This window comes from Delphinus delphis, chromosome 8 (genome assembly GCF_949987515.2).
Source record: "Delphinus delphis chromosome 8, mDelDel1.2, whole genome shotgun sequence".
Lineage (NCBI taxonomy): Eukaryota > Metazoa > Chordata > Mammalia > Artiodactyla > Delphinidae > Delphinus > Delphinus delphis.
Window position 1 is genome coordinate 82,708,181 of NC_082690.1, and position 19,253 is coordinate 82,727,433.

The 19,253-nt window shown below is 39.9% G+C and overlaps 1 protein-coding gene across 1 annotated transcript in view; it reads left to right on the top strand.

The window, feature by feature from the left end:
* The window catches only part of FSHB (follicle stimulating hormone subunit beta), a 132,517-nt gene that overhangs the window by 89,358 nt on the left and 23,906 nt on the right, over positions 1-19,253 (top strand). The window lies entirely within an intron of this gene.

Here is a 19,253-nt window from a genome sequence, read left to right on the forward strand (position 1 = left end):
AGGCTTAGCAAGCAGACAGGACCTGTGCTGCAGTGCCCAACAGACTTGTTTTTGATGCCAGCTCTGCACTTGGTCGGTGGCAGATCTTATTCATGTCATTTGATTTTCTCAGTCCCAACAATGAAACAAGGATAATACCAAACCTCACAGTAGTTGTCATGACAAAATGGCAAAATGTGTCTAAAGTGCCCAGTATTACAGAGCCTGTAACATGATGAAAATTCATTGATAATATTTTTTGCTTATTAATCATTTTGTTTTCCAAATTGTCTATGACATGCTATTTGTGCTTTAATATTTATAAATGTAAAATAGAAAGGAAGCCTAGACTATCACCTTATCAAGATGAGGGAACAACAAAATGTGTCTCAGGAAAACCAGTCCAATTCTGATGAGGGAGGACAGGGCCTGGAGAAGTTCTGAGAGTAGGTAGCAGCTATATGTGCTGGTTGGTCTCCTTTTGTTTGCAAAGCATTACAATTTGTCCTAACTGCCATCTGCATTTTCTGTGACATCTAAGCTGTTCTGTGACTTCAAATGACAACAGTAATGGCAGCTCTGTAGAAGGGCTCAAATAGAAGACACAAGCCTCAACAGACAGAAAAGCCCATCCCATAGAAAGTTCTGGCATTTAAATATCACTGTGTTGGATCCATAATCGTTGCCTGTACAGTGCATGTTTTCTCCAATCTGTCCTGTAGTGTGACAAGGCTAACAGCATACAGCTGGTTTTATACCTTCTAAGTTCTTCATCAGAAGACATATTTTACATGACTGTGACTTTGATCCATTTTGTGAAGACACCAGGTGAGTTGTGCACGAGGCTGTGTGGGAGCATCTCCCAAGGGCGCTGTTCTGTGTGTCTGTGTTCTTTTCCCCAAGGAGCTGAACTCCCATTTGTCTGTTCCAGTTTATTCAAGGAACTAAGGTAAGTTTCATCCTCAAAGAAGTAATTTAAAAAGGAAATGAAGTTGAAAAGGAGATTAGATGGTGATCGTCATCTTGCTGTCCAAATTCAAATATGCATTAATCTTCAGGGCATAAAAGGCATGGAAAAGCTCTTCAGGGCATTATAAACACAGAAATGATAACATATAAAAAGTAGAGGAGAGCGAGACCAGATTTAGGATCAGAACAAGAGACTATATTAAGAAAACAGAAGATAACTGATAAGTAGAAATGATAGCTTTGTTCCATTGAAAAATACCAGTATATTCTAGAAGCAACAGGAGAACAAAAAATAAAGAAGTTTTCATTAATCCACTTTTTCAGAAGCCAAGCACCATACTCCAAAAAGAAGAGCTATACTCTTAGCTTCGTATATGACACAGAAAAATGAATGCCTGCCCGAAAGGAATCAAGGATACAATAATTCACTAAAATCAAGAATACAATATTTTAGGAGGGCAGAGAGGGAACTTTCACCATAAGGAAACCAAACGTCTGCTTCACCCAGATGAAGAGACCTGGTGTCCAACAGGCGAGGGGAAATGAAAAACAACCTTATTCAACGTCATATTCACCTTTTTTGCACCCTACAAATTGACTCAATCAGGAGAAAGGACTACACGTATTTTTGAGTCCAGGTCTCACTGCATCATAAACATAGGGTTGTTTCAAACCAACGCTGTGTGGAGCTATTGCCTTAACAGAGTCTGACGGCCAAGGCTAGAAACCCTGGTATGACTCTGACTAGGGATAAAAATATTAAATTTCAGAGCATGTCATCAACAGAGGACTAAACGAAGCTTTGGAGACGGCTTAAAATTTCAAAAAGAAAGAGCTTCAGCAATTTGAATTATTAGTTTATTGGTGCCTACTAAGAGAAGAGGCATTTAGTAAGTTCCCAAATAAACTCTATAGACCCAAATTAAATAGGCTGTTAGAACCCTGGGAAAGATTCATAATATTCCACCCTCTTACCGTATTTCTGCCAACACCTCTTATTTATCTCTTGCAGCTGCTTCTTCAAGGTCTCTACTCTTATTCTCCCATACTAAGCACTCCTGACCCTCTCCACATTATCTCATATAAAACATGCATCCACTCCTTTAAATACTTGTTTTATTTTAAGGCTAGTGCATTTTGTGTCCTCTCCAAGAAATATTTGCTTTTTTCAAGTCACAAAGACATGCTCCAATGTTTTCTTCTAGAAGCTTTATAATTTTAGCTTTTATAACTCATGATCCATTGAATTAATTTGTATGTATAACGAGAGGAGGTGGTAGACGTTACTTTTTCCCATGTGTTTAGCCCAGTTGTTCAAGTACCATTTGTTGAAAAGATTTTCCTCTCCCCACTGAACTGCCTTGGCACCTTTCTTGAAAATCAGTTGACCTTATATGTGTGTGGGTTTATTTCTGGATTGTACTTTGTTCTGATGATGTATTTGTCTAATTTTAAGTCAGCACCACACTGCCTTGATTACTGTAAAATGTATAGTAATCCACTTCTAGATTTCACAGATAGCCTGATGCAGAAGCCTAAGACCTAAGTTCTAGGGCTGACTTTGGCATTAACTAGCTGTGAAATTTTGAACAAGTCATCCAATTTCTCCATGCCTTAATTTATTCATCTGCAAAGTAGGAGGGAGTAGATAAGGGTCGCAAATTAAAATAACTTGGCAAATAATTTCGATCAATTAATCTGGAAGTTACAACACAATAGAGAGTGGTGGGGAGTGTGTCAAAGTTCATGTCCAGTCTAAAGATGAAAGTTACCACTCAATTCTAGCTTGCAGGAATGTAAGTTTGCTGCTGCCAGAGCTTCTGATTTTTCCAGAGAAAACAGAAACCTGAATTCTTATGTGAAATCTTCTGACTTCTACAGCGTTAAGCAGGCCAAAGAAAATACAGATGCTCAGCCCTTGAGCTGCCAGTTCGAGACCCATGAACTAGCAAACTTCTCAGAATGCTTATACTTCTTTTATAGAGTTACCTGTAAAGAATAAACACGGTAACATACAAAAATGCCTAGCACTGTGCCGGGTACATAATAAATATTAAGTAAAAATTCTGTCTTTTCTTCCAGATTAACCATTCCATAACTTGTATCCCAAATCTCTACCACAAGGCCCACTCTTTTTATAAGCTAAGAACCATCTCCTCCCTCAAGCCCAACTATTAGCTCACTCCCCACTGAATTCACAATCTATCCTGTGTTGGAAACTTCTGGTTGTCCCTCCAGAACCTCCCTCTACCTTCCTCCAGTTCAGTTTGTGCCCAGGAAGGTTTACTTATGTGAACTTCATGAACAGGGTTTTTTGTTCTTGGCCAATAGAAACATCAACAAAAGATTCAAGGGTGGGAGAAGAGTGAAGTTGCAGGATGTATTCCCCCAGTGCCCTACCTGCTGAGTTACCAGGGTTGACTGTGGCCTAAAGCCATAGCTTTCTTCAGGCTGCTTTCTCCATAGAGACAACCACCCTCTTTGGGTTCCATTAACTATTTTCTCCTGTTGACTCTTCAGGACAAGAAGTGGTAATAGCTCTTATGTTCTTTTAAAACCTGTCCACTCACTTGAAAAACTCATTCAATTTGAGTGTGCAACGTCATCTTGTGTATAGACATTGTCTAATATGCCAACCCCTCACTCCAAATAGAATTCCTTCCCCGTTCCCTTTATCAATCAACAGTGCCAATTAACCAGCCTTAAAATGACGATCCTCTAGTAGAAAAGAAGGTTCTCATGCCACCCTTAGGCCTTACTCTTCCCTAAGGATGAGCCAGGAAGAAAGGCAAGAAATCCCATTCACCAAAGAGTAGGGGGAGTTCAAGAGGTAGTTAATTTCAAGGAAAATGAGTTAGTCACATTTTCTAGGAGTAGAGTATCAGATGGAATAATGTTTACTGCTTTTGTGACTGCAATTTTCCCCCCTTTGTTTAACCAGGCCGGAAGGGTAAAGGCTCAGGGCTCCTTTGTGAATATTCTCTCCTCATTCATGCCTGGACCTACCAGCACTTTCTCCCTGGCACTGGGTAAAATCTGAATTGGTCCTTCCACACCATCAGGGGAAGATCTCCTATCCAGGCTGACCTTAATAAACATATAAAGCTGTTTGGCCTGCTTTGGATCTAAGCTACTGATATATATATAGGCTGCTTCTGGTGTCTTACAAAGTTTTCCATGTGGTTCACCCCAGTGTACTGTTATTTTGCACTGGAATTTCAAGCAGAAGTCTCTGCTAATAGTAGTATTACTCTGCTTCCTCTTGCATTTTCTTTCAAGTATCTAGTGGCCTCAGAAGCAGGAGGCTTGCATGCACTAAGGCAGAATTTGTGGACTCCTGATTATACTAGCATAAAATAGTCTCCTTGCCTCTTAAATTAATATCAGGAAGGCAGCACCAAATTTGCTTACCTATGAGACTGGACTTGATCTCAGTCTCTTGGTTCCTATTGACTTTGATTTGCAGACTTCAACTATGGAAGAATCTAATATGACATTTATTCATTTTCTCTGGAGAGTGGCCCTGGGAGAGAAATTATTTTACAGAAATAAATTCATATCTCAAGGGTATAAGCAAAGATTTGAATTATTCTTTTATTTTTATTTTTTGGTACGCGGGCCTCTCTGCTGTGGCCTCTCCCGTCGCGGAACACAGGCTCCGGACGCGCAGGCTCAGCGGCCATGGCTCACGGGCCCAGCCACTCCGCGGCATGTGGGATCCTCCCGGACCCGGGCACGAACCCGCATCCCCTGCATCGGCAGGCGGACTCTCAACCACTGCGCCACCAGGGAAGCCCCCTTGGATCTTTTGAGTTAGCTGGGTTATTTGGGTTTGCCTCCACATCCTTTCCAGGTCTGGTCTCTTTGTCAACTAAAGGTAAACACCGGATACTTGGTGCTCTCAAACATCTCAGTAAATAAGTATACAGTTAGAACTTACTCTGAGCTCAGCAACACATTGCACATTATCAGAACTATTGTAAAGTGTGTGTGTGTGTATATGTGTGTATGTGTGTGTACACTCCTTTCTATCCTCTCCTCTCCTCCATAACAGTGCTAGATACTGTTCCGATCTCATTGTACATCCTTTCTCACAATTATCTTGTGAGGAGGGTACACTTACTATTGTGATTTTGCAAATGAGGAAAATGGGGCACAATGAAGTTAAAAGCATCTTGCTCTAGGTCACAGCGGTGAGTTGCGGTCCAAACCTAGGTAGCCTGACTCCAAATCCAAGGCGTTTAACTATTATTTTAAGTACTAATCTGACTAGATCAGGATTGAGAACTCTGATTGGGCTCTATTATTGCAGTCATTGTCTCAGTAGGTTAGAAATTCATGAACTTGCAAGTGTGACTCCCTCATTCTCTTTGTTTCCATGTAGCAGAAGTTAAAGATAAGCCTATATGGCAGAATGTTTCTCTCTCTGCCTCTCTGTCTCTCTGTCTCTCTGTCTCTCTGTCTCTCTGTCTCTCTCTCCCGTCTCTTATCTCATATACACATGGAACTCTCATTGACCCAGCCTTGGGCAGCTAAGAGGAAATTTGCCTTGAAAAGAGGCTTCCTCTTAGGCCCAAGTTTCAAGCCAAGACCCAGATTACCAGATAGGTTTACATTTGGGACTAGGAACCACACCCTGCTATAAATAAGACATGTATTTGTTTCCTATGCTGCTATAACAAATTACAACAAACTTGGTAGCTTAAAACAGTACAAATTTATTATCTTACAGTTGTGCAGGTTAGAAGTACAAAATAAGTTTCACTGGGATGAAATCAAAATGTCAGCAGGGCAGTATTCACTCAAAAGGCGCTGTTCTCTTGTCTTTACCAGCTGCTACTGGCCACCTGCATTCTTTTGGCGCACAGCCCCTTCCTCCATCTTCAAAGCCAGCCCTGTACTATCTTTAAATCTCTGATTCTGACTCCTTGCATCTATAATCACATCTCCTTCTTCTGTCTCTGACTTTCCTGCCTTCCTCTTATAAGAACATTTGTGATTACACGGGATCTACCCAGATGATACAGGATAATTTCTCCATCTCAAGATCCTTAGATGAATCACATTTGTATAGTCTCTTTTGCCATATAAGATAACACATTCACAGGCTTGGGAGATTAGGGCATGGACTAATTCTTTCTAGTACAATTTGCCCTCTGGTCCCCAAAGATTCAAATCCATCCCACATACAAAATACATTCACCATAGCCCAACATCCCCCAAAGTCTCACCCATTACATCAACTCAAAGTAAAAAAAAAAAATCTCAACCTAACTTGATCAGTTCCAAAGTCCCAAATTTCAGCAGCAAAATTATCTGAATCAGGTATGGGTAAGATTCATGTAATCTATTCTGGGGCAATATTTCTCATCATCTGTGGACCTGTGAAACTAGAAAACAAGATATTTGCTCCCCATATGTAATGGTAGTACAGGCATAGGCTATCCATCATAATCACATTTAAAAAGGGATCAGATGGAAGGGAAAAGGAGTCACTGGTCCCAAGCAAACTAGAAAACCAGCAGGACACACTCTAGTAGGTTTCAAGGCCTGGGAATGATCTTCTGTGACTTGAGGCTTTATTTTCTGGGCCCAGGACTCCCCTCTCTGAGTCATCTTTCCATTTTCATGAAGGATAGCATATGTTTGCAGCTGAGTGGTTTTATCAGCCTGTTTCTTGCCTGTAGAATTTTGGTAGTCCAACAGCTTTCTTTCATTGCATTCTCTGTCCCTTTCAGTCTAAGCTGGAAGTGTTCCTGTTGGTATAAAATTCTCTAGATCTTTGTGGATCTCCTGTGTGTCCTGTGGATTCACTCCATTAGATAAGAGGCTCCTTCACAGATCTTTCCTGGATAATCCCATCTCTATTCCTGGCTTCTGCTCAGATAGCTAAGGAGATCCATGAGTCATATGCCTGATCTCTTCCAAGATACCTCTGTGTGACAGGATATTCTGACTGCTTCTTCTAAAGCTCTAGCAAAAGGTTGTCCAATCACATCATTGGCTTTTTCTCCAGGACAAACTTTCCTCACAGTGAATCTCCTCATTTTAGCATCTCTTGCAATCTGGATACACAGAACTTCCCAAATTCCCAGTTCCTTTTTGTTTAACAATTCTTCCATCAACCTCTCTCTTTCCTCTCACATTTTATTATAAGCATCAAGAAGAAACCACTCTGAACCTTCAACAGTTTGCTTGGAAATCCCCTCAGCGAAATATCCAGATTCACTTATAAGTTCTACTTCCCACATGATTATAGGAAACAAATCGAATAAGTTTTCTGTAATTATATAACAAGGGTACATTTTCATAGTTCTTACATGTCCCTCATTAACTCTTGAGCCCTCGCCGTGAGTGCCTTTAATGCCCGTATTTCTACCAACAGTTTTTATGAAGATTTAGGTACTCTCTAAGATGATATAAGTTTTCTCTATGAATCCTCACTTCCTTCTGAATCCTCACTAGTAGTCATTAACATCCATATTTCTACTAAGTCTCTTCAAGGCAATATATATGTTTTCTATTATTCTGCTCAAAATTTTTTCAGCCTCTGCCTGTTTCCCAATGCCAAAGCCACTTCCATTTTTTTTTTTGGAAAAAAATCCTTCATTTATTCATTATTTAAACACTAACCAAGTACTGCACACACACACACACACACACACACACACACACACAGAGAGAGAGAGAGAGAGAGAGAGATAGAAATGATGCATCCTATGCAAGGTTTATACGAGTTTAGAGATGAAAAAAAATTGCTCTGTCCTTAAGAAGCAAAGATATTTGGACATCTTACTGGAAATGAGAATAAGTATTTGCTTCACAGGGCAAATGAGGATTAAATGAGTTAATGAATACAAACTCCCTTTACAATTCCTGGCACATGATCAATAACCATTTCTTGTTATTACTAACAGCAGTTGTTGGTGGAACTGTAAGAGATGACAGCCCAGTGGTTCTCAAACTTTCACATGCATCAGAATCACCTGGAGGACTCATCTCTAACCAGCTCTTCTAAGCCCCACCTATCATTATTACTCTGATGCCTCTCTCTGATAACTGCATATCATATCAGAAATTTTTATTTTATTAACCTTAAAGAAAGCAGTTTTATGAATACTATGTTTATACACATTTGTGCATGGATAGGTGAGAGGAGGGGAGAGATCTCTGGACAGGGAGGCTATACAGGTGGTCACCCATACAACCCGTATAACTCATCAGTCAGTTTGAAAACCACTAGTATTCGTTACCTGTTGTAGGGTAAAACATTCCCTCCCCAATTTTTTTTATTTTAAGTCATACTCCCCCAAAAGGGGAAGGCCCTGGGCTGTGGAATGTAGAAGTCTTAAACATAGAAGCGCCAACAGTGAATATTTAACTCAGTTTCTGAGCATCAGGAATTCAGGCATGACTTAATTGGACGCTCTGCTTCAGAGTCTCTCACAATACTGCAATCAAGATGTTCATAGGGCTAAGGTCTCATCTGCAGACTTGACTGGACAAGGATCTGCTTCCAAGTTTACTTACACGGTTTTTGGTAGGATTTGGACTGAATCCCTCAGGTCCTCACTAATTATACTGGCCAGAAGCCTCTCTCATTTTCCTTGCCCTGTGGGCCTCTCCAGCATATTAGCTTGCTTCATCAAAGCCAGGGAGACAGAGGTAGAGAGAGTGTGCTGGCAAGATGAAAGTCACAGTCTTTTGATACCTGATCATAAAGGTGACATCCCATCACCTTTGCCACAGTCCATTGGTTATAAGCAAGACACTAGATTCAGCCCACTTTCAAGGCAAGAGGATGACACAAAGGTGCAAATACCAGCAGTGGAGATTACTGTGAGCCATATCCAAAGCTACCTGCCACACCACTCATATAAACAAAACTCTTCATTTTACAGATGAGGAAATTGAGGCTCAGAAACAGCAGATGGCTTCAATACGATCACATAGCCAGTCTACATCCCTGACTAGAACCCTAGTGCTTGTTCTGTTATATATCAGTACAAAATTCTCTCCATTTCATCTCTACTGCAGACATCACAAACAATACATCGATTAAAAACAAAAGAACAAGAAAAAAATGTTCTGATGGAATAAGAGCTTATAAGTTTATCATTCCAAAACTGTAATTCTAATAGAATTTGGAAGGCATTTACCTAATCATCACCGTAATCAAGAACTCAAGAAATAAAAATGTAATAATAAAATAGTGCTAACAAATAATCACTTATTGGGTGCTTTGTTCAAATAACACAAAGATAAGCATTTTCTTTTGGATCTTATCTATACAGTCTAGAAGGCAATTTCCTTATCTCTTTACCAAGAGTATGTATATCTCTCTAGACCCTATGAGGTTCTCCTATATCTTTCAAAACTAAATGTACCTTGTAAATATATATATCATAGACCTCCTCAAGTGATACTTATTCCCCAGACAGCTGACTAGAAAAGGCTCATTTCAGTTTCAGTAAACATTTATTAACCACTAATTGTAAGTAAGGTATATGCCAGGCTCTAAGGGATCAGCAATGAACAGGACAAGAGGGGTTAATTCTCTAATGGTTCTTCAGATCTACTGGAGAAAACAGACATTTTTAAACTTTATAGATAATTAATTCATGTGCAAAATGCTTGGAAGGTAGAATACAGATTGTTACGGGAGAATATAATAGTGAGTTCTAACCTAACACAAGGGTGTAGAAAGAAGTGATAATTAAGCTAAGATCTGAACTGGACTTAGAAATTTGCATATTCTGTTCCCTGATCTAGGCAAACGGGTAAAGCAAGAACATCCAAGGCAGTCTCCAAGGTGAGAAAGCTGACTTTATTGGTAAGATGAAATCACAGAAAATATCACGAGTTCTCTTTACTCATGATTGGGAACTAACAAAATAGTCATCATTACTACATTCGGTTGTTGGCAACAGTTTTAACTGAGCCCTGGGTCTGTCACACTTGGCAATTTGGTTCTAGAGTTAACCTGACTTCTTGACAGAGGGCATATGTCTGGAGACTAAAGCTCATGGAAGTAAATCTTCCTTTACTTAAAGCAGGGTAGATATCCAATTATTGACTTTGGGACAATTTCCCAAATTTCCAAAATGAATACAGGTCAGGCGCATGCCCCACGGGTTGAGAAGGTTTATGCAGGACAGATGGGTACTTTTCATGGGGAACCGACTCCATAGGAGAAGTAAACTTCCCAAGGAGAGGTTTTAAAAATTAATCATTGGTAATTTTCATTAATGACGAGTCATTAGTGCTAAATCATTCGCAATCCGCTTCCCAACAACAATGGGTAAAGGGATGCATCAGAACAGAGAGCTCTGGGTAAAAGCTGGGATGCCAGCCACTCAGGAGAACTGTGCCCCAGGCCTCCCTGGAAGGTGACGCATTTGCTAAGTAGGAAATGCAGCTCTCCCAGAGGAAGCCACAGCACAGTATTTTTTACAATGCCATCTAGTGGACATTAAAATCATTGCACAAGAGTCCAAACACCTATGTTCTAGTCCTTGCTCTGACACTTAGCTCAAGCCAAAAAGCTGATACCAGTCCCTGAACACTTTTGTTTAGTGAGTAATACCAAACATCATTTTTGCCATTACAATAACCTGTAAGTCTCCTTTATCTATAATATGGAGGGAAACAACAGCAACCTCTCAGAGTTGTTATGTCGATAAAGTTATTTTCAAAGGCTGGAGTTGTAGTACCTGGTTAATGGAGAATAAAGGCAGGAAAGGAGGAGAGAAATTCTTGAAATAGTCAAGAGTAAAGATGGTAAATGGTAAAGATGAGCTGGTCAGGAGCTTCCTATGGGTGTCCCAATGTAACCAAGAGATGGCCGGTGTAGAAGAGAAAACACAGACTGAGGAATAGATAAAGGTGGATCAAAAGCTGATTCCATAACTTAATAGTGGTGTGACAACAGGGAAGAGGCTACCCTTTCTGAATCTGTTCCTTCATCTATAAAAAGTGGTAGCTATACCTACCTCACATTGATAGTCCTGAGATTAAGAGAAAACGCTTCCAAATAGAAGATGCTTATGGATGTCAATTCCCTTCCCACTTTCTGCATCAAACCCTCAGCTGGTTTTAGGGCTCAAATAATTCATTCTTTTCTATTAGATCACTTGAAGTTAGGGTTTTGGCTCTTCCAAATCCTCTTAATCCCTTCCCACCAAGTTCCTACTCTGACACTCTTCACTCCAAGGAAGCAACTGGTTCCAATCAGGCTGTCCATCACAAGTCAGACATTTCTAACTAGCCTTTTCCCAGAAGTTGCTAGAAGGCTATTCATACTTCTGTCCGCTCCTCGCAGAAAATCTATAGTAATTGTTCTTCCCATGGGTCACCCAACACAGAGAAGACAGCTGCAGCAGCCTGCTGACTCGTGACCCAGAAGGTAAGTTGCTCAGCTGATACTTTTTTCTGCCCATTTCCCCCCATTCTTCTCTCACCTTCAAAGTTTTTTGTTTTTAATTCATCGGAACATCAGTCTGTTGCCCTCACAGTATGAGACAGCTTTTTGCCTCTCTATCCTGTATGCCTAAGTGAGTAATGCCCCGGAGCTGGGAGAGTAATAAAGGATGACAAGGTTTTTAATTCAATGCTGAGAAAAATAAGTATATGTCCCCTATTTCTATGTAAAGGTTCATTCTTAGTCGGAGGGACGTGCCATCACTTCAAAAAGGCTCCCTTCCTTCCTGATGTTGGTTTGTTCCTCTTGGAGACAAAAATAATATTTTCCTCAGCAAAGGTGATTTTCCTCCTGTGAAGCCTGTGGACAACTGAATTGATTTTGCAAGCAAAACAATTTTAGTCTATTTATCTTCTCAGGATGATCACCTTCACTGAATCATTTTGTCATCTCTTTGCTGTTGGTTTCTGTAACAGAGAAGATTGTAGGCCTTCATACTTTATTTTTTTTAACATCTTTACTGGAGTATAATTGCTTCACAATGGTGTGTTAGTTTCTGCTCTATAACAAAGTGAATCAGCTATACATATACATATATCCCCAGATCTCCTCCCTCTTGCGTCTCCCTCCCACCCTCCCTATCCCACACCTCTAGGTGGTCACAAAGCACCGAGCTGATCTCCCTGTGCTATGCGGCTGCTTCCCATTAGCTATCTATTTTACATTTGGTAGTATATATAAGTCCAAGGCCTTTGAAACAGAAAACTAGATACGGAATAACACAATGGCATCCATGTAACTGGTAGGAGTTAAATGTTTTATTATTTTAACACTCTAGGTTGGTTTTCTCCAATAGCTCTCCAAAAATGATTTTATAGATAAAATTTAGTAAAAGTGAGAGTTACTATAAAATAGCTATATTGAAGACTCAGTTTTTTCACATTTCTTTTTCTTCCATTTGTTAAGTTGAAAAAGAGGCTTAAGACATGAATTTCACTTTTTCATTATAAAATCAATGCATATACTGGTTAAAAAAGAAACAACATAAAAATGTCTAGAAGAATTTAAGATGAAAAGTAAGTCTTCCCCTACCTTTATCCCCAGATATAATCTGTATATAGAGTTTTATGTGTGTAAGTATATAGGCATATACATAAATAAAATCCTATTACCCAGCTTCTTCCATATAGTATATTTTGGAGATCTTTTTATACCAACACTTATAAATCTACCTCGTGTTTAAGTGGCCACACATCAGAAATATTTCTGCATCTATCATAATTTATTTACCCAGTCCTGACTGATTTTTTTCAGAAATTTTAGCAAATAACAATTACAAACTATGCTTCATAGAACAGCCTTTAAAATCTATCTTTATATTTTTGGATGGGTAAAACTGCATGATATAGATGAGCAGTGGAATTGTTGGGCCAAATGGTAAGAGGGGCAAGAGCGAGGATGCAAAGCTTTCCAGTTGACACGTTTGCAAGTCCAGTTGACAAGCAGACGCTGAGTCCTTGGTACATCTACCCCGATCTTTCTGGGAGACCGATGGAACTAAAAATCAGTACAAGGTAGATGATAATCACATGAATCTTGCCACTTTAAATTCTCTACCATTTCTTTGGGTTTTTTGTTAGTTAGTTTGTTCGTTTTAGCTTTTCCCCATTTCCCCTCTTCTTACCTTCTCCCTATTAAAGTAGAGGGGAATAGCTTGGATAATATAATGATGGGAGAGGCCTCTAATCCAAGTTTTGACCTCCTGAGCCTCTCTGACGCCACTGAGATGTGGCTGGTCTGGTTTTGTCTCTGGACTTTCTTCCCTGATACCTGATAAGGTTGGCTGATCTGTTCCAGGTTTTGAGCATTTGCAGATCCACTGCTGACAACCAGCACGGACTTTACCATTGCCTCTGGTCATGAATTCCCTATACTTTACAGCTTTCCTGTACTAACCCCAGATTTCTTCAGTCCACTTGTCCTCTAAAGCAATTCCATGCTTCTTGATTAGGGCACAAAGTACTTACTGAATTTCCTAGGTGCTATGTCCAGGCTGGGGACAGCTGACAGCACCATCTCAGGCTCATGCACATCAACACCAACCTCCCCCAAGGCTGCTCTACAGCTCCTGGGCTTCGCTGCACGTGGCAGGAGGTAAAGCCCCAACCTGCATAAACTCCGGTCCTCCCTCCACCTAGTATCTTTGGTTCTTTGGGGCAAGTAAGTGGCCATAGGAATTCTATTGCCATTCTCAGGGTCCCAGGTTGTATCAGAACCTAATCTAATCCCCTTCTGATTTTCTCTATTTTCGTCCACTTCTCTTACTTTATTTCCTCTCACAGTTTGGGAGAGCTTTTGCTATCATACACCACCTCTCCCTACATTATGGCTTTTTGAAAAACTCTCTGCTCAGATCTCCAGCTTAATTCTTGATACCTAAAGGGAAGTTTTCGGAACCTTGTAAATTCCTTATTCTCTTAGTAACACCAGTCTTTCAAGATTATTGACTTGCTATGGACTAAACAAAAGCCTAGTTTGTAGCTCAGTGGTTCTTATAGTTTCGGGCCTCTCTGCCCTAACCTGGAAGCAAGGCTTATTACTGATCAACAGGTGGAGAGCCTCAGAATGTCATGATTGACTGGAAACCAAAATATACAGGGAAAACTTCCTGGAATCTACAATATTCCTTTCCGAAAGGTCCACTACCAACACCTTTGGCATCAAGTGTCAGGAAACACATACTCCAGAATGTGAAGCAAGGGGCTAGAAGACAATTAGCTAAGCAGGCTGCCTGAAGGATCATCAAAGTCTGCAATAATGGGAGACAATCCTCTGCTGGTCTTCTTGGCTTGCCCACCAGGGTGTCTTTTCTTAGTCAAGCAACACTCACGGAACACCCTTCAAGTATTTTATGTTGATGCTTCTTTAATTTTATGGGCTCCATAAAGTTCAAGTTGGTTTACAGAGTGGCTGCCCATGATTATATTCTTTACCCACAGCCAGGCCCCTGGGCACTGGGAATTTATTTTCTCCCCCTGCCCTAGAGAAATGGTATGAGCAGGTATAGCCCAGGGGCCTATCTAGGTCCCTGGATACACATTTCAGTGAGTTTGAGTTTAAACATTTTTGTATGATAATTGCCCAGAAGTGGCAATTATATGGATGGAGGTTCGATAGGGGACCAGAAAGAGTCTTCGACAATATCTTTTATTATTTTCACATTTTATTTGTTATTAATAAAGAGCACTAAGCCTCATGCAAATACAGAAGTTCAGAAAGAGTCACAAACGCTATCAAGAATGCAAAAGAACACAAAGACCCCAAAAATGAACCAAAACTGTACCTGACTCTCAGAGTACCCCTCCTCCTTTCTACCTACCCTGACGCTATTCCCATATCAGTTAACAATATTTTCTTAACAGCAAAAAGAGTTCTTTTGTCAGACTATCTCCATCTTATCTTAGCAGGTGAATAAATCATCAGGAAATCTCCATCTCAGTAGCCATGTGAGAGAGAAGAAAATCACATGAACTCAAGAGTAGGGAACAAAAATACATGTAAATCTTTCAATCTGTAACACCAAGACTAGACCCTAACACACAGTTTCTTTTTTTCTTCCTTCCTCTCTTCCTCCCTCCCTCACTGACCTTCCCTTTCTTCTCTCCCTTCCTCCTTCCCTTCCTTCAGTTCTTTTTCTTTTTTTTCTTTCCTTTGTCTATCTTTTTTTTTTGCTCTTCCCTTCTTTGTGTCTTTCCTTCATTCTTTCTATTTATCTTACTTTCCCTCCTTCTTTTGTCATTCAATAAACATTTGAGTGCCTACTATGTAACAGGCACTATGCTTAACACTAGCTATAAGAGAAAATAAGAGAGAAAGGGCCCTTGCCTTTTCAAGTTTACAATCTAGTAAGTGGGGCTCACTGCATGCTGATAAAGTCAATAAACACTTCCTTCACCTTATGGCTCTTTGTATTCCTAAATAGAATGGTTAGGAAAATCATCAGCGCTAAACAGCTCTAAAGAAGACTACTTCCAGTGCAGGGGCCACTAACTATAAAGTCCTATAGGGCCACAGCAAGATCCTTTTTGACCCACCTCCTAGAGAAATGGAAGTAAAAACAAAAATAAACAAATGGGACCTACTGAAACTTCAAAGCTTTTGCACAGCAAAGGAAACCATAAACAAGATCAAAAGACAACCCTCAGAATGCGAGAAAATATTTGCAAATGAAGCAACTGACAAAGGATTAATCTCCAAAATTTATAAGTAACTGATGCAGCTCGATATTAAAACAACAAACAACCCAATCCAAAAATGGGCAGAAGACCTAAATAGACATTTCTCCAAAGAAGATATACAGATTGCCAACAAACACATGAAAGAATGCTCAACATCAGTAATCATTAGAGAAATGCAAATCAAAACTACAATGAGATATCATCTCACACCAGTCAGAATGGCCATCATCAAAAAATCTAGAAACATAAATGCCTGGAGAAGGTGTGGAGAAAAGGGAACACTCTTGCACTGCTGGTGGGAATGTGAATTGGTACAGCCACTATGGAGAACAGTATGGAGGTTCCTTAAAAAACTAAAAATAGAACTACCATACGACCCAGCAATCCCACTACTGGGCATATACCCTGAGAAAACCAAAATTCAAAAAGAGTCATGTACCACAATGTGCATTGCAGCTCTATTTACAATAGCCCAGAGATGGAAACAACCTAAGTGTCCATCATCGGATGAATGGATAAAGAAGATGTGGCACATATATACAATGGAATATTACTCAGCCATAAAAAGAAATGAAATTGAGCTATTTGTAATGAGGTGGATAGACCTAGAGTCTGTCATACAGAGTGAAGTAAGTCAGAAAGACAAATACCGTATGCTAACACATATATATGGAATTTAAGAAAAAATATGTCATGAAGAACCTAGGGGTAAGACAGGAATAAAGACACAGACCTACTAGAGAATGAACTTGAGGATATGGGGAGGGGGAAGGGTAAGCTGTGACAAAGCGAGAGAGAGGCATGGACATATATACACTACCAAACGTAAGGTAGATAGCTAGTGGGAAGCAGCCACATAGCACAGGGAGATCAGCTCGGTGCTTTGTGACTGCCTGGAGGGGTGGGATAGGGAGGGTGGGAGGGAGGGAGACGCAAGAGGGAAGAGATATGGGAACACATGTATATGTATAACTGATTCACTTTGTTATAAAGCAGAAACTAACACACCATTGTAAAGCAATTATACTCCAATAAAGATGTAAAAATAAAAAAATAAAAATAATTCAGTGAAGCAGCTCATGTCCAAAAACAGAAAGATGTAGGGTCTGTGGCAAACTGGAAGCACATGGCCCATCTGAATCGGGCAAGTGCTACTCAGCTTTCACTGATGGTTTTCATGCAGCAGTGCAGCCCTGTACTGCTACATCTCTGACTTTTACAAGAGAAAGTACAAATATCCATTGTAGCATAATTACCTCATTTTTAAAACACCATGTCGCCCAAGCAGGAAATATCTGAAAGCAAGATGCAACCAAGAAATTAACAGCTTATGGACCCGTCTTCTAATTATTCATTACCCTCAGCTTGTCTTAATAGGGAAGCCATCCTATCAGATGTAGGGCAAAAGACAGCCCAACCCAAGTTTCAGCCTTGGCCTTTTAGAACCCAACACTTGTGACTTCCATTAGTCCATAATGGAATCTTGTAGATTCTTATAGTAAAAATGAATGACAAGGAAATATTGCCCGAATAGAATTCTATAAAAGTATGTTCTTCTTTTAAGTCATCTTTAGGTCTAGTAGAGAAGGACAAGTATTGAGAAGTAAGGCCCTGGGTAGTTAGCAGGGTTGATTTCTATGTTTGCATTGGAGTTACTGAAAAGTCTAGAAATTCTTTCTAGCCAGTCTAATGCACACCCTAGCGTGACCATCTGGCCCTCCCTTTCAGCTTGCGTATTCGTTTGAGGGTAATGAATACCGAGATGATGACTTCCTCTGCCAAACCAAATGGAGGCTTGTGACCAAGCCTCTTGGTCACATCACAAGAATATATATATAGTATCTTTGACAGGTTATACCTGTGATTATCAAACTGTTCTTCTAGGTCTGTCTTCCAGCTAAATATGCGGGTCACAAAAAAGTTCTGGCTACCCTCTGGAGCAGCATTTCCTAAAATGTGTTCTATGGAATTCTAGATCCAAGATACTCTATAGAAAAAAAGAGAGGGAGGGAACTCCATATTCATATATATTTAGGAAATACAGGAAGATATACTATACACACAGTACACCATAAACATATACACACAAACACATATATGCAAATTTTTTGGAAACTCCTCAAAAAAATTGGCACATCAAAAGGTCTAAGAAGTTATAAATATAAGATCTTGATGAACTTTTGAACTTTAACTCAGTGTTTTTCAAATCGATACAACAAGGAATGCTTTCTTGTGTAATACCCATTCACATACCATCAGAACACACTTTAGACATTGTTGATTGGAACTAATAATATGATTTCCCACAAAGGTGAAGTCATATTTAACAAAAAATAATATACATCTTCATTTATGTCAAAATGCTTTTTGAATAGGTTTATGTTTCTGCATTTTCTTTACTGAACTGATCCAGTTTAAGACATAGTCTAGTGTGGGACCCCAGCAATGTCATCAGCAAAGCAATTTATATAGCAATGTACATATTACATAGCATTTTCACAAATAGTTCTCCATTAAACCTTTGGGACAAACCTCTCAGGCAAATATCTCCTGCACTTTGTTCATCTCAAAATAGGGAAAACAAATGACCTGCCTAAAATCATCAGCTGATGTGAGATTGCAATTCTATTGGCTTCTGGTACATAGCTGCTGCAAAACTCTCATTCAACTCTGTAATTCCTGATGGTTCAGAGTTTCAACTGCTCTTGCAAACTTCGGGGCTTGTGGCCATAAGCATTTTCTATGTTGATAATGACAGCAATTAAAGGCATTTTGGCTCATGCTTAGAAAAGAGGCAGGCCCATCAGAAATTTGTGATGAGTGTAAATTAGAAAGGCAAAGTAACATAATTCATTGTAGAACTCCTTCACTCATGTGTAAAGAGAAAAGCTATCCATCAGTTCAAACATTTGTACATGGAAGTTACTGTAACAGACAGGTTAGGAAGATGAGTAAGACATGTTCCCCCCCTTCAAACAACTGGTTAAGAAAAGCAACCAACAGCTTTAAGACAAGGTGCATGATCATCTTCCAAAGGAGAAATTCAAAGGAGAGAAAAAAATGAGGCAGCCCAAGCAAGGAAGCTGAGAACTGAGAAAAAGCCACTAAATTTCAAACCTGAAGATGTCTGACCAGTGTCCTTAGAGAGAGCAGATTGCTGTGGAAGTAGGTCACAAAGGGTTAATTCATAAGTGGTTACACCTGAGGACACGCACCTCCAGTCTAACCTAAGTTTAGAATTTATTGTCAGAAATCGCAGAGCTTTGGATAAACCTCATTAGCTACAACACTGCAATGTGTTAAAAAAAAAAATGCTTTCATACCGTCCTTCTTTTCAACCTTGAAGAGAGCAGAAATGCTGTATTTTTCCACAGGCATAAATGAGTTTGCCTCTGCTACTTCTGAGCAGGAACTAAAGGATGCTCTCAAAATGCCTCAGCTTCTCCCTAAGACATACGGGCTTCCAATGGCTGACCACAAACAGCCCAGCTCTGTATGTTAACCAGGCCAGTATGAAGGGAAGTCCCATAACTCCCTAGCTGCATGTATCCTCTATCTGGCCTGACAGCTGGAAGCATGTACAGCTCTGATGTGCTGGAACCAGGAAGCTCCAAGGGCAGCCTTGAGGGACTCAGGGAAGGCGTGAA